The sequence below is a fragment of the Convolutriloba macropyga genome, chromosome 1 (assembly GCF_964194025.1).
Source record: "Convolutriloba macropyga chromosome 1, txConMacr16.3, whole genome shotgun sequence".
NCBI classification, from domain to species: domain Eukaryota; kingdom Metazoa; phylum Xenacoelomorpha; order Acoela; family Convolutidae; genus Convolutriloba; species Convolutriloba macropyga.
The window spans coordinates 21,247,746-21,262,838 of record NC_134468.1 but is presented as its reverse complement, the minus strand read 5'-3'; the positions used below and the strand labels follow the sequence as shown (position 1 = coordinate 21,262,838).

At 33.0% G+C, this 15,093-nt stretch overlaps 1 protein-coding gene across 1 annotated transcript in view; it reads right to left on the bottom strand.

Moving 5' to 3' along the window:
* Nucleotides 1-14,099, bottom strand: part of LOC142336380 (kelch-like protein 18) — a 117,455-nt gene extending 103,356 nt beyond the window's left edge. The window contains exon 1 of the mRNA XM_075385169.1: nucleotides 14,087-14,099. The gene's annotated coding sequence lies outside the window, so the exon portion shown is untranslated. The remainder of the gene's footprint in view (nucleotides 1-14,086) is intronic.
* Nucleotides 14,100-15,093: the final 994 nt, after the last annotated feature.

Sequence of the window (15,093 nt, the reverse complement as noted above, 5' to 3'; positions counted from 1 at the left end):
ATGTAGCAAGTCAGAAGGAATAGGTTCACCAAAGGTTTTCTATTACACTGAGGTCTGCTCAATACTTCATTTGCGTCTGGTAAATTAGAAATATTAGGTGATGCTGTAGGTGTAGAATTATAAGGTGATGATGTGGGGCTATTATGCGTTGCTTGGGGGAATAATTTGCGTGTAGCTTTAAATCTACTAGTATTATCAGGTGGGGTAGAAAAACTTTCTTGCTATGGGCTATTTGGTGAATACATATTTTGTATAGAGTAGGGGGTTGAAAGGCGCGGGGGTAGAAAATTAGAAGAGCTTGTGCCTTGAATATGTGTATTATTATTATCTTATCGTATTTGTAGCGATTCTAAGCCTGAATTTTTTGTTGGGGTAGCTTCAACGTTAAATGTTGGCTATAGTGTAGTACTATGATTAACAGTATGTTGTGTTTCTACTAAGGGCCACTTCGAAATAGCATTATGTTGTGCGCCACTATGAGCATTAGATCTGGCTATATTTTGCTTATTATAATGAGTATAGTAATCATCAGTGTCGTCTGGAACTACATAGTTCTCAACTAACTGATGTACTTTTTCTTCTTTCGGGTAATAAGGTACTATTTGATTTCTATGCACGGTTTTCTTTTCATATGTTTTGTCGTGATGTATTTCATATGTAGTATTAGTTAACATCCGTTGCACTGTGTAAGGTCCTGAGCGTGTTTCTACTAAGGGCCACTTCGAAATAGCATTATGTTGTGCGCCACTATGAGCATTAGATCTGGCTATATTTTGCTTATTATAATGAGTATAGTAATCATCAGTGTCGTCTGGAACTACATAGTTCTCAACTAACTGATGTACTTTCTCTTCTTTCGGGTAATAAGGTACTATTTGATTTCTATGCACGGTTTTCTTTTCATATGTTTTGTCGTGATGTATTTCATATGTAGTATTAGTTAACATCCGTTGCACTGTGTAAGGTCCTGAGCGTAGCTATTGTAGCTTTTTAGACTTTAGTAGTCCTTTAGAAAGATTTTCTAATAGTACTTTTCCACCTTCAGGTATAGGCTTTCCGAGTTTAAATCTATTCCTATACTTGTGTGCTTTATTTGTAGTCTGTCCAGATTTAGTGTAGGTATTCGAATATATAGTTTTAAATGTCTTCTTTCGCTTTAACATTTCGTTAGATAATCTGTTTTGTAATAACTTCTCTATGTTTTTGTTATTACAAGTTTTTTCACTATGCGAGTGTGGTGGTAGATTACTACAAAATTCTGATGTGCATTTCTTTTGATTATCTTGCAATAGTCCTAACTTTAGTGTTAAGGGTATTTGCGGTTTTGCTCCGAATAGTATTTCATAAGAGATATATCATTTACTGTAGTTTACTGCAGTTTTGTGTGAAAATGCAAATTTACTAGTGTACTCGGACCAATTAGATCCACTTTTACTAATAAAATGTCTTAGGTAATTATTTAAAACGTTATTTTGTACTTCTACTTTGCCGTTAGTACACGGTGAATATGCAGTTCGGGGGCATAGTGTAATTCCCATTTCGTTTGTGTAGTGAAAAAATCATTACTAATAAAAGCATTGCCTTTATCATGTACTATTTTTTGCGGTATACCAAACGTAGTTATAAATTTCTCTAGTTGATTTACTGTTTCGAGAGCTTCGCCATTCTTGCTAGGATATACTTGTTTAAATCTAAAGAAGACATGTACTATTACAAGACAAAATCTATTTCCTTTACTAAGTGGTCGTAGTGGACCTTTATGATCAATATGAAGTGTATGTAGGGGTATAGCTTCTAATTGTCCCCATGGTTCCAAGGGTGCTTTGTTCAAGTCTTTGCGTGCTGACTTATTAGTTTGGCAACTTAAGCAATCTAACATTATTATTTCAATCCATTTAAACATACCGGGCCATTAGAAATATCGCTCAACTCTATTGTAAGTTGTGCTTTCGGCTCTGTGGCAACTAAGTTGATGCGTATGTGCGACCTCGAATATTTTGATAAATAGTGACGGCGGTGCACATATCCTAACGTCAAAAGATCCGTCTTCAAAAGGTTCAGAAAAACAGAGTAAATCATATTCTCTCTCTAGAAATAACATGTTGAAATTATTTCTATAAGTTTGTAATGCTTCAGATTGTTTAATTCTGTAGTCCTTTTCTGGAGCTTTGCCTACTTTTAACGAGTCTCTAAATTTGTCTCTAACGGAATCGTTTGCTTGCTCTTCAAGAATATTATCAGTGTCCAGATTTGCGTTTTTGCAAAATCTGTAAACTTAGCTATTAAATCTAACGTATCTGTGTGTGCTTCCTTTTCTGAGATGTTTTGAAAAGCTTCTGGTTCAATAAGTTTCTTAAATTTTGTACGTCTAATATAGTCGGCTTTAGCAGATTATAATTCTTCAATAAGTGAATTTTCATTATTACCTTTTACTAGGTCTAGCCAATCTTGATCATCGTAACTTTCTCGATCATCACTTATTTCAGCTATTTCTTCTATCTCGGAATAGTAGTGATCGTCATACTCACTAGTTGGTTCTGAAGTTAATTTCTTTATTTGATTTTTTGTGTGCCATAGCGAAAACAAAAAGAAAAACTGTGTTTAACATAACAATGCTCATCTGTGTAGTCTGTTGCATCATCTGCACTAAAGTCACCTTCATCGTTTATATTGATTAGTTTCTTTTTTTTTCGCCTTTGAATTGAGCAATGATTGGATAACAGTCGTTAGCTGTTGCGTCCTCATTGCCTTGATGCAATACATGATAGTTTATTGCTTTTCCGTTAATATGGAATTTTATATCTTTATGTATTACTTTGTGTTCTAGTTGATAAAGTTTAGCATCTGCTAAAAAAACGTTTCGGCTAGGAATGTCAGGGGACGCTAAGTTTTTGCCTTCAGTGTATATAGTTTGCAAGTTTTGGAACTTAGTTATTACAACTTGATACTTAAAGAAACGATTTGACATTTGTCCTCGTCGTAACCAAAGAAATAGAATTGGTCTCTGATCACAATATAGATAAATTGGAAAAGGGGATCCAATAACATAAAATTCATATGTTTAATGGAGATATTATTCCGCGTGGTTTTCTATGTTGAGGGGACATCTTCTGTTCAGCTTTATCAAATTCTCTTGAGTTTGCTGAAATCATACGTTTTCTATCAGCAAAATCTTGTGTAAGAACACAACTTGTTCCTAAGTTAGAAGAATTAGCATGTATATGAAAGGGATAGTCACTAGAAGGAAATGCGTTAGAAATTTCGTGACAGAATCTTTGTTTAAGGTTTGTGAAAACTTTTTAGTGTTCTGGTAACCACTTGAATAATGTTGTATCTTTAGTTATATCATATAGAGGTTTTGCATCTATGTGAAACTTTAAAATATAGGTGTGATAGAAACCCATCATTCCTAAAACTCTTAAATCTTCTGTTTTTGATTCTGCCGTTTTTACGTTTCTGATATCATCTATGCGCGAAGCAATAGGCGATAGTCCGTCTTTAGATATAACATGTCCTAGAAATCTCATTTTTTGTAAGAAAACATTGTTTTTTCGGGGGCTGTTTTAAGGCATGCCTTTCGAAGCAAAGATTGATACTCTTTTACTATTGTGAAGATTTCTTGTTTATCTTTAGCTTGTAAGAGAGTGTCGTCATTGTATTTTATGGCTTATTTACGCTTTATAAGAGGTCCAATTGCATAATGCATTAGTTTGCTAAACAAACTGGGTAAAGGCTTTAGACAATAAAATCCTATTTGATAAGTGTACTGTCTGCCTCCTACAATAAAACTTGTAACCTTCTGTGTATCTTCGGTTAGTGGTACTTGATTATAAAATGATGATAAGTCACTACTTGTAAAAATAGTTCCGGTTTTTCTTGTCATTAGAACGTTTAGTGGTTCAATTGGGCAACTAGAATTGCTTGTATCAGTTATAGAGTTTAGTTATCTACCATCGATGACTAGTTTTACATAATCTTTCTTAGGTAATATGATAGTAGGACTGACAAACCAACTATGCATATCGTCGTTCTCATTAAGCTCTCTGATTTTTCCAGCTTGATTTAATTCATCCATTAGCTTTTCTAATTTATCTCTGAGATGAATGGTTATTTTGCTAGGTCGTTGTTTTTTAAAGGTAGCGTCTTTCTTTAGGGGCAAATGAAATTTATGTTTAGTTCTACCAATATCATACTTAAGATGTGAATAAACATCATTATCCTCAATTATTTTTTCTATTAACTCAATCAATTCATCGTCAGTCAAATCATTTTGTGAAAAATCGAAATTATCCAGAAACTTTTCTAGATGCTCTATGTCTTGGGCTGTATTTCCATTTTGCTTATTTTTGAAAACACTAAACGTTTTATTTATGATTCGGTTGCTTTGTAGTTTATCTCTAAACTTAGGAAACTGGTCATTGACTCTAGGTCTAAATAATTTTTTGGCCTCGGTAGAAAAGTCTGTGGCTAATTCTCTATCATCTTCTTTGCATTTTTCTATTAACTCGCTTTCAATAATTTTGAGCACTATTCTAGTGTATTGGTTTCTACTTTTTGTAGTTTCACTAAATCAATATCGTCTTTGCTTGTATACACATAGATAATTTTCCTGAATTCTTAAATGTTTGTTCAATTAGAGAAGATATCTCTCTCTAATCCATTTCGTCCAAACCACAAGCTATTTTTGGCACCGCTATACAGCGTAAATTTAGTCCTAGCGTGATCACTCATAGCAGGTAGCGTTGTTGTGATTGTATCAGTTGTTGGCTTCTCATAATGATTAGCCTTAGTGATGAGATTATATACTAGGTTATTATCTGCTCTGAAAGTTATTATGTCACCTATATCTCAGTTCCTACTTTTACAGTACTCCTTTAATAAGGGCTTCCTTTTTGAGATTGTGTTAGCAAAACCTTTTCTTATTTTCGCATCTGAGGATATTGTGTGCGCTATAGGCATATTAGAATCAAATATAGACTGGGTACGAAAATCTACATATCTAATGCAAGAATTAGTTTGAATTTGTTGTCCTTCTTTTAAATTGTTTACTACTGTGTTTAGTATAAAACAACTGTCATAGTCCTCTAGTTCGTTTAGTATTGTACTTGTAAATTCAGCACAATTTTTGATATTGTACCTTTGTATAGGTTTGTGGGTTATATCACACATAGCATATCCTATTATTCCTCTATTTATCTGTGTTGGGTGATTCTTCTGATTTTCCATGAATATGGGTAGAAATTCTTCAGGTTGTGGGCATAGTGTGTTTAAAAAGACTAGGTCAGTTTTTGCAACATTAACATGAGGCATGAATTATGTTCCTGGCTGAAACAAAACTTGACTGGGGTGCTTTTGTTTGTGCAATTGTGTACGTTTCTGTTGTAGAAAGATCGGTTGCGCTATGTTTAAAGCAGTCATTTTAGTTATGTATGGATAATCTTTCCATTGTTGAGTGAGACGCAGCAAATTAAGTGTTTTTCAGTTTTTATCTCTACTGCGGGAATATCAAAGTGAAGTGCCTTTAGAAACAAATGACAAAAATCCAAACCTATTATGTTCTGTCTCTGTTCTTTAGTAACGAATACTTTATGGGGGATTGTATATTTACCGTCGGTTTCAAAACTAAATTGGATAGTTGTGTAGCTAAGCTTTCTGATTGAGGAACCAGTATATGTTTTTGAATCACAATTTGTACTTTGTAGATGCAAATTTTGTCCGACGTTTACTAGAGCAAGGTATGTAGAATGATTGATGATAGTGCAAGTTGATCCTGGGTCAATCATAAATTCTTAACCACTATTATTTTTAATGTCTCCGGTGGCAAAGTGATATAAGTTTAAGTATGTTCTTGACTTAGTACTACTTACTTTAGTAGCATTCGGAGACTTTAATAGTTTAAAGGAAAGAAGTTATAGCATTTACGTAGTCATCGTCACCGTCAACAAAACTTAATTGATTTGGTTGTTGTTGAGTATTTTTAGGTTTTAATTGACTTAGTTGTAGATTGTAGATTGTTGGTGTATAGACGCTTGCACCTTGTTGTGACTGTTGCTGTTGTTGGGGTGATGGTGATTGTTGTTCAAGATTTGGTTCAATATTTCTATAAGTAATTCGCTGAGGGAAGGTTTGTTCGTATGGTTGAGTGAATCTATTGCCATAGCTGCTAAAAGATGTATTTTGTTGTTGATAGTTAGGCTTGTCGATCCTAGGATTATAGTTTGTGTAGCCACCTCTTGGATGATAGCCTTGGTTTCTAGTACCATTGAATCTTGTATTGCCTCGGTTATTCTTTTTATAATCATTAGAGAATGTTATATTTTGCTTTCCTGGTTCAACTAGTTCTTTTCTCAGTTTATTAACACTATCGTCTATCTGTTTTTTTGTGCATCTAGAGATGGAATGACCTTTGCTTCTGCAATAATCACAGAATCTAGTACTGTTAGGCCTGCCTTTTATCTTCGGGTCTCTAGGTATAGAAGTATCTATAACATTTACTTCGTTGCTTTTGAAAAGGCTGGTTAAATCATTGATTTTGCTCTCAAGTGTTTTAAGTTTATCTAGTCCTGTAGCTCCATCAGACTCTGTTGTTACAGAAAACGTCTTTGACGACTAAGTGATCAACAAACTGAGTCCAAAATATTGAAGGGTTCTCAATAAGTTTCTCGTGCGCTTTGCGTTTCAAACCTTGTAGTCTTAGTCTTCTCATAGAAAAATCTATGTTTTTCTGAGTTTGTTGTCTTTGTTGGGTTTCCTTCTCCTTTCTCATATTGTCATCACCTGCAATGCTTGTTGGTATCTTTTCTGGCCAACATTTATCAACTCCACTCTTTATTCTATGTAGATAGTTCTTTATCAATTCCCCTTCCTGTCTGTATGTGTTCTCAACCTCAACTCTAAATCTAAATTGGTCTCTACCGTCTGTGAATCTTATTATAAATTCATATTTAAAAGTATTTCAATTTGTAGCATCTGTGACTTCACTTTCAAACCAATCTAGTGCTGTATCAGTTAAAAGTGAACCGAATAAGGACTGTTGCCTTTTATGATAGCTAGTTTGTGCAGCGGGTTCTGTAGGCCTAGTTCCTAATGAAAAGACTATTTTGTTTTCTACAGAGTTCCAAAAAGAAGTAGCATCCTGATTAGGATCATTGCCTGAGAAAGGTACAAGTGAAAGGTTTGGATGTGTTATGGGGTTTCAGCTGGGGGTAACAGTAGGGGTAGGAGTACTACCACCAGGACTGGTCATTGCTTAAAGGACTGAAGTTATTTAATGAAAACTGTCTAAAACAGAAGATTAGTTTAAATCAAATTCAGTTGAGAATTTAAATGAGAAACCTCTTGATTAGTTAGATTAAACAAGTTACTTTAAGTTAAATTCAATGTCTTAAATAATTTAGATGAGCAAGTAAAATTGGAATTGCCTATCTATATTAAGTGAATAAGTTAAATTGAATTAGCCTCTCTGGGACCACCATTTTTACTGCTGGTCCGTACATTAGATACTTAAACGACGAGGTTAATTGCGGGACCAGATGTGTAACTTGAGAGTTCAACCCCTAGTTCTACTTTTGGTATATAGTTAAATATTAAAGACAGTTAAATGCAAATATGAATTAATAAGTTGTGTTAAACAGCATCAAATATGAACCGAGCATTAAGGGATAGAATAGTTAAAGTTATTAAGATTGAGATAGCACTAGTTAAAACAGGTTGAAAAATTCTAAGCTAAGAGATGTTATTTTATAACTTAGAGAAGTTAAGCTGAACTTACCTGATTTCCAAAAATTGTGCTAAGTTAATATTTTCTTACTTAGAAAGTTCTTAGTTAAGAACTTGTTACAAAGTCCATCTCAAATATGCTGAGATTTAAGCAAGGGAGCAATACGGGAGGATGATTTAAATCAGAAGTTATCGGGGACTTATTTGTGCTGGTGGTTGAGCGTGCAAGCTCCTTTTTTACTTGCCGACATGTGGTTCTCTATTATCCTATTGGATAGAGATAGCAGTGTCGACAAAGTTACCAAGGTTAAGTTGGTATTCTCTATGTGGCGTGACTATATTACGTCATGGTATTCTCAGTTTAAGTTAGTGATCTTAAAATAGTAGTTTATACAAAACTACTTAGTAATTTGTTCACACGTTAAAGTGGACTTTGTCCAATTCCAGTTTGTGCTTCACGCACTATAACGTAAATTCTCAAGATAGCACTAAGATTATCAAATTTTGTTACTGAGTGTAGCACACTTCAGTACAATAAGTTATCAGAAGTTAATTATTATAAGTTTTCTGATGTAAAAGCCTACGTCTGTGTCTATTGAATCATACTCGTTGTCCGTTTCTGCTTCCCTTTGAGTAGTCTTGTGGGAAGTTCACTGCTTGGGTTGTTTCAATATTGGTTCTTGGTGCAGGTCTCGTGGTGGTGTAACGCAACTGCATCCGCTTGGTACTTGTTTTTGTGCATTTTTAATGCCTATAAAGTTTTTGTGAATTGGGGTTTTGGAAGATAAAGGTATTGTCTTTGGGTTTGGTTGGAAACCAGTTCAATTTTTGGCTTTCAGCCTCGCAGCCTCTGGGTATTTGTTTTTGGTCTTCCATGCCCGCACTCGCTTGAGAAAGTGAATTGTAGCGCTCGGACAATAGTTCATTTTTCGCATCGGAGCTCCGTTTGTATGGCCGAATTGGCCAATCTTCCAATTATGAAATCTTTTTCAAGTTCCTCTTCTAAGTTCCCTAGGGCTGCTCATGAATCAGTGTCTCAAAGACGACTATAAAAAGTTTCCGGGCATTTTTTTTAATGTTTTGCAGAGTTGGTGTATTGTCATCTGATGTAGGTGAGATTTCTTGGTTTCGTGAACACAACGCCATCTTCATATGTGCTAACTCATGAGATGTATGTTTTTCTTTTTTGGTGTATGTGTTGACTACTTTAATAAAAAAAATGCTTAATACTGCAGCTCCAAGGCAAGTAAACCAAGCTTATATTCTGACATCTGTTTCTTTTCAAGATTAAAGATCGACAATTGGAACACGGAATTGAATGCCTTTGAATTTATTTTCCTAATCGATTAATTTCCACTAGTTTTGTATTTTGCATTTCTTGTTCTGTCTCATTTTGCTTTACCTCTTTGTGTGATGCTATGGTAGGATAAAAAAATATCCGCAGCTGAGTGACGTATGAAGAGTAGTTTTCTGTCCGGGGATTTTTTTGCCTTTACAGCAATATTGAAAGTTGTGAGTATTTTGTCCTTAATTTAATTGCATTGGTTCCGCTATCGCAATCAAATGGAGCTCCTTTTGAAAATTTTACCGATGTTGATTGCGCCATGTTGTGGCCTAGAAAACGTAGAAGGAGCAATCGTTGAAAGCAATTGCTAAAACTTTCAGCTTAAAGTAAATTGATTAGACAACAGAGTGTGAGTTTTGTAGTACACAATCAACACAATCCAGACGGTCCGTTGAGCATAAACATATAAGCCCACAGAGTGTTTTTAAATTTTTATATATATTTTTGGATTTATATACTCAAATGGGTTGTTTTTGTTCAGACAATTTTGGCCGATCGATACATTCATGGTACAAAAATGTGAGTGGTATCATTATAAAGCCCATCCAACGTAGAATATGGAATTAAAAAGATTTTTTCAGTTTTCGTTTTATAGGTTCATTGAGGTTAAAAGTTTTGTGAATATTAGACGTGATTCAGCTGTTTTTATTCACAATTTCGGTATTGTTGACTTAATTTTTGACAATTTTGCTAAAATTTGTAAAAATTGTTATTTGTAGTGTTTTTGATTTTATCTATGAAGATAGAGGAGGGTTGCCGAATTGTTCGATCGGACTTTTTTGGCTAGAATTTATGTGAATTTTTCAAATTTCGACTTTTTTCGGGACTAAATTTGCCTTTTTAGCCAACTTGCTTTAAATTTGCTGCAAGTAAACACCATAAAACTGCAGCCATATTTTGCTCAGCTCAAAAACCAGTTACTTGTACACCCACTTTGTACACCCACTTGTTATCTTTTTGTAGCCCAATGACTTAAGGACCCAGTTACTTTTTAGGAGGTATGAATGAACCTAGACAGTTTCTCATTTGTTATCTAATGTCTACTATGACTTTGAAAATAGTTGTTTTAAAATGATATCAGTCTTTTTTGAACTTTGCTATTATTTTATATTTTTTCTCAAGTTCGGGCTCAGTCTCAGTAAAAACAAGCTAAAAGTAATTTCCTTTGGGTCATAAATTAATGTCCGTAACAGTCTTATGCTCACTTAATGGTCTTTTTGTTTTGATACTACAAGTTTTCAATTTTTTTAACATAATTGCATATTTTACGAGTTCATTTGCTTCCTCGTCGATTTATCACATTATTGACAAATCAAACTGAAAGAAAGCATTGTAGGGAAAATTCACAGCGTTGGAAAAAGCCGTATCTGGATACGTTATATGTTTTGAATATATAGTTTATGCTGTTTGGGCTGAGAGACAGTTATCTCGCAAAATTTTATGGATTTTTTCTGTTTCTGCCTAAGTTTGTCTGTCTTTTTGTTGTTGTACGTCATATGCCTGATAACGTTACGTCTCAATTGCTACCCCATTACGTATTTCTCAACCTAGTTAAAGATTTCAGCTAAAAGCTGGTTGTTTTAATGTCTTAAAAATTAAAGTTAGAAATAAAATTTTTTTCAACTGTTTTATTTTTTGCTTTGTTTCGTAACATTGTATCTCAATCTCACTAATTTGGAGTCTCAGTTTTTTTTGTTGATTCAAAAATATTTTTTTGCGCTTGGTTATACGTTGTAACTGATTGCTTCAACCATTAATTTAATAAAAGTTTTCAAGATTTCTGTACTGCTCAATTTTTGGGTTTCCTTTTGTTGTCATGTCTACGTAGTCTTTTTATACGGAAGAGTCTTCTATGTTAAAATTACAAGAAAATGACAATTTACAGCAGGTAACATTTTATAATTATAGTGTCCTGAACAAAATGATCCTGTAAAATTTTTCAAAGTTTTGGCTTCTTTATTTACTTGTTGTTTTTTGTGGGGTTGCGAATCGGCTTCCTGAGGTTTTGCAACTGAATCTATCTGTCTGTTGAAATCTGAAGTCTGTTATGACTTCTGAGATTAATTGTTTTCAAAAACATTTATTTTTCGGTCGATTTGCAGCTCAGTCTCTGTAAACACAGGTTGCAACCCGTTTCCAGTGAACTGTAACTTATTCTCCTTAACAGTTTTTAGCCTCAAATATTTGTTTCTCGTCTTTGTTACTACTGTTACTACGAGATTTCATAAAATATTTGTAATTTTTTTCATTTTTACAATTTATAGCACTTTTGTTTTCCTTTTATTTTATAACAATATTTGTAAGTCCCATTGGTTTTAAAATTTTGTGCAATTGAACATTGGATAATGACATGTCTCAATTGCATCATTTGGATATATAAATGAACTTTTCAGGGATTTCAGTAGATATCTAATGACCTTAATAACGGTGAAATCAATTGTTTTCGAAAAAAGAAACGTATATTTGAACTTCGCATCTCTCTGCTCTTTTTTGTCTACCTGTTAGCCAGTTGCATATTTTTTCTAAAAAAGTATAGGTTAAGTTGTTTCCTTTAAGTTTTATATGATGCGAGTTTGATGATTTTGTTATGATTTTTTTAATAGACATCGAGTTTTGGTCGTAAAAAATGCTTGTTGTTTGTTATTTATTATCGTCCCTTCTAGTAGTCCTATTATAAACAACGTTCATCGGCACTTTACGGTGGCATTTTTGTATTTCAATGGTTGTTTGTGGAACGACATGTATATTTCTCAAAGTTTTCTATCTCTTCATCATTTGGTAGCCAATTAAGTCAGGAATGTAGATTAGCGGTGTCGTAACCTTATGTGCGTACGCACATTACCGAGCCTCCTTGTTATATCTATGTTTTTATATATATATATATATATATATATATATATATATATGTATTTATATATATATATATATATATATATATATATATATATATAATGTTTTATTTATATATATAAAATTTATATATATATATATATATATATATATATATAAATATTTTTTTATATGAAAATTGTTGTTTGAGCTTTGTTTTAATTAAATAGTTTTATGGAATTATTTTGTTTTGATATCTACCTTTCTCTTGTTATCGCTATTTTACTTACCAATGATTAACGCTTTCAACCAGAAAATTCGGGTGTTGCAGATATTTACATATTAGGTCACGAGTAGTTACACACAAATGACTTCTCTTCGGTAATTCAGACAACTAGTTATTGAGCCATGCAAACGACCATTCCGGCACAAAAGTGTTTTCCATCAATAGCCAATATATTTTTGCAATAATTGGGGAATTATTTCAAGGTTCACCAACACACTCGAGTTGATAAAAACCTCCAGACTGACTAAAGTGCAATTTTTTATCAGATTGCTTTTTTTCTTTCAGAGTTTGCTCTTCCTGATATAATAGATTAAAAAAACATAATTATCACTGTTTAAATATGATATGTAGAGCGACCAGCATGGCTAGTTTTAGAGTCAACGCAACTACCAGGTCGAACCCGGGCAAAATTTTAACGGTAACTTAAATTGTTTAGTTGATTTGAAGCAATGGGAACTGATTTACGATATCATTCCATTTTTACTTGAAAAATTTTGGAAATCAATTTTCAACTGCATGTATATATAATTGCTTTTTATCAGAATGTGGTGCACACATTTTATCAATGTTCCAAAAACTTGCTCAAAAAGTTGACCTGAAATGAGCAAATATTCGTTGAGAAGTGTATTTGATCCGAACCACTTGTGGTCTGAGGAACTACATACTGAAATGGGTTTTTTTTTGTTCCGTCAATTTTGGCCGATCGATATATTCCTCGTAGGGAGTTGAGACTGTTATCAATAGAAATCTCGCCCAGCGTTGAATGTTGAATTGAAAAATGTTCTTGTATTTCTGATATTCATTTTTACAGAGGGTTATCGAGGTTTGAAGTTCTGTGAACATTAGATTAAATTTCGTTGTTTTTATTCAAATTTTCCGTAATTTTGACCAAATTTTTGTTAATATTGTTACAATTTGTTACACTTGTTATAAACAATGCTATTAGTTTTACTTTTAAGGATAGAGGAGGCTTGCCGATTGGTTTTATCCGAGTCCTTTGGTTGATATTTTTTATCGAATTTGGGGCTTTTTTGTTCCAAAATGGCTCCATATACGTTTTTCATTCCACTTTCTTTAAATATGCCACAATTATAGACCTAATATCTGCTGTCACAATGTTTAAAAACTCTAAAATATTTGTTGTACTTTTGTTTCCTATAGGAGTCTTCTGGAATTAAAAACTTGCCAAACGTTCTAAAAACTAACTAAATAATTATAAAATGCATCAATGGTCTTTGGTTTATTTAAATACTGCTTTTTCTAATTTGTCTATTTCTATTTCAAAAACACATGGGAAAAAATGTTTTTTTTTAGATCCGCAGCAAACTCAGGGCTAGTTTTGGACTCATCCTCGATTCTTATAATCAACAACTATTCGGATTACGTTTGGGCGCGCCTTTTTCAAAGTATTTTTGACTTTTTTTTGTTATTTTTTCTGATGATTACAGACTAGAAAGATTTCAAATCAATATTCAATTAATGGCGGGCCTATTAACAGCAAATCTTGGTTGAATAAAAGTAAAGTGTGTCTTCAGAGAAAAGCTAAAAAATTATGGCTTTGTCGATGTCTTTTCGTTGTTTTTGACTGCTTTTTTGACTTCATTTATCATTCTTTTTCCTGCCGCATGACATCGTCCTAAACACTAAAGATCAATTTGGTTTTCTTATGAGCTATAGATGAAGCGTTCAGTTATTATCTAATGGCTGTCAGGACATTAAATATAATTTCTAAAGAATTGGTCAGCGAAAATTTAAAGTTTACCAATTACTTCTATCTTATTTATTTCCACAGTTTCAGTATAGCTTAGTCTTAATATATACAACGCAAAATGTATTACAATTGAAATAAAAAGTTTTCCCTATAATGTTGATCATATTTAACAATTGATTTCTTAGTTTTCAGCAAAATTTAATAAGTTTTAATTTTTCATGAAGTTTTGTATTATTCGCGTTTTAACTTATATTTGAGAGTGACTTTGTTCTTTTTCTGAATTATCACTCTAACGATGATTCAATTGGCGCTGCAAGAACAAGCAAATAAAATTTTCAACATTTTCAGTAAAAATCTAATAGTTTTAACGGCTGCGAACAATAAGATTGGATTTTTTTTCTTTTTGACTCTAATTGTCATTTTTGTCATACGGCATATACCTGATAATCAAAAGTGTTAATTTGCTTCTACCGGTTTTTAAAAGATTTCATCTTACTATTTCAATGTATAGCTAACAATTTCAATGACTTTCAATTGCTTTTTATATCTATGAGTTAGTTTTAAACTTCCAACTTTTGTTCGCATTGTCGTCAAATAGTATCTTTGTCACAGCAGTGACAGAGTTCATCAACTTTCTGTCTTAGCTCCAACAAAAAATGTGGTTGCCGTTGTTGTATTTGACTAAAATCTTCAGGGCTCAGAATTGTGATAACATAAAACCTCCATTTTCAATACTTCGCAAAATTTGTTGTCCTTTTGTTGTCTTCTTCAGAAAAAATCTTCACCAGGAAGACGAATTTGAAATTGAGGGAGAACCAAACATGTCAAACCATTGTTTGCTAAATTATCAGTGGTTTTCAATGTCTTATAATTTTAGCGAGTTCAACAGTGTAGTTTGGATAATTATTTAAAAACAATGTGAATTTGGTCCGCATCTGATGTTTTTCTGGTCGTTCTCATCAATGAAAAACAAAAGTCGCCTTCTTAGCAGTTGTAGATTAATCTGCTTTTGTTGTATCACATAAGTTTTTGTTCTATTAAAATTTTGCTTTTTCTAATTTGTCTATTTCGAAAACATATGGATTAATTATTGTTTTGACTGGATGCGAAGCAAACTCATGGCTAGTTTTGGACTGGATTCTTATAATCAATAACTATTCGGATTACTTTTGGGCGGGTAATTTTCAAAATGTTTTTTTATTT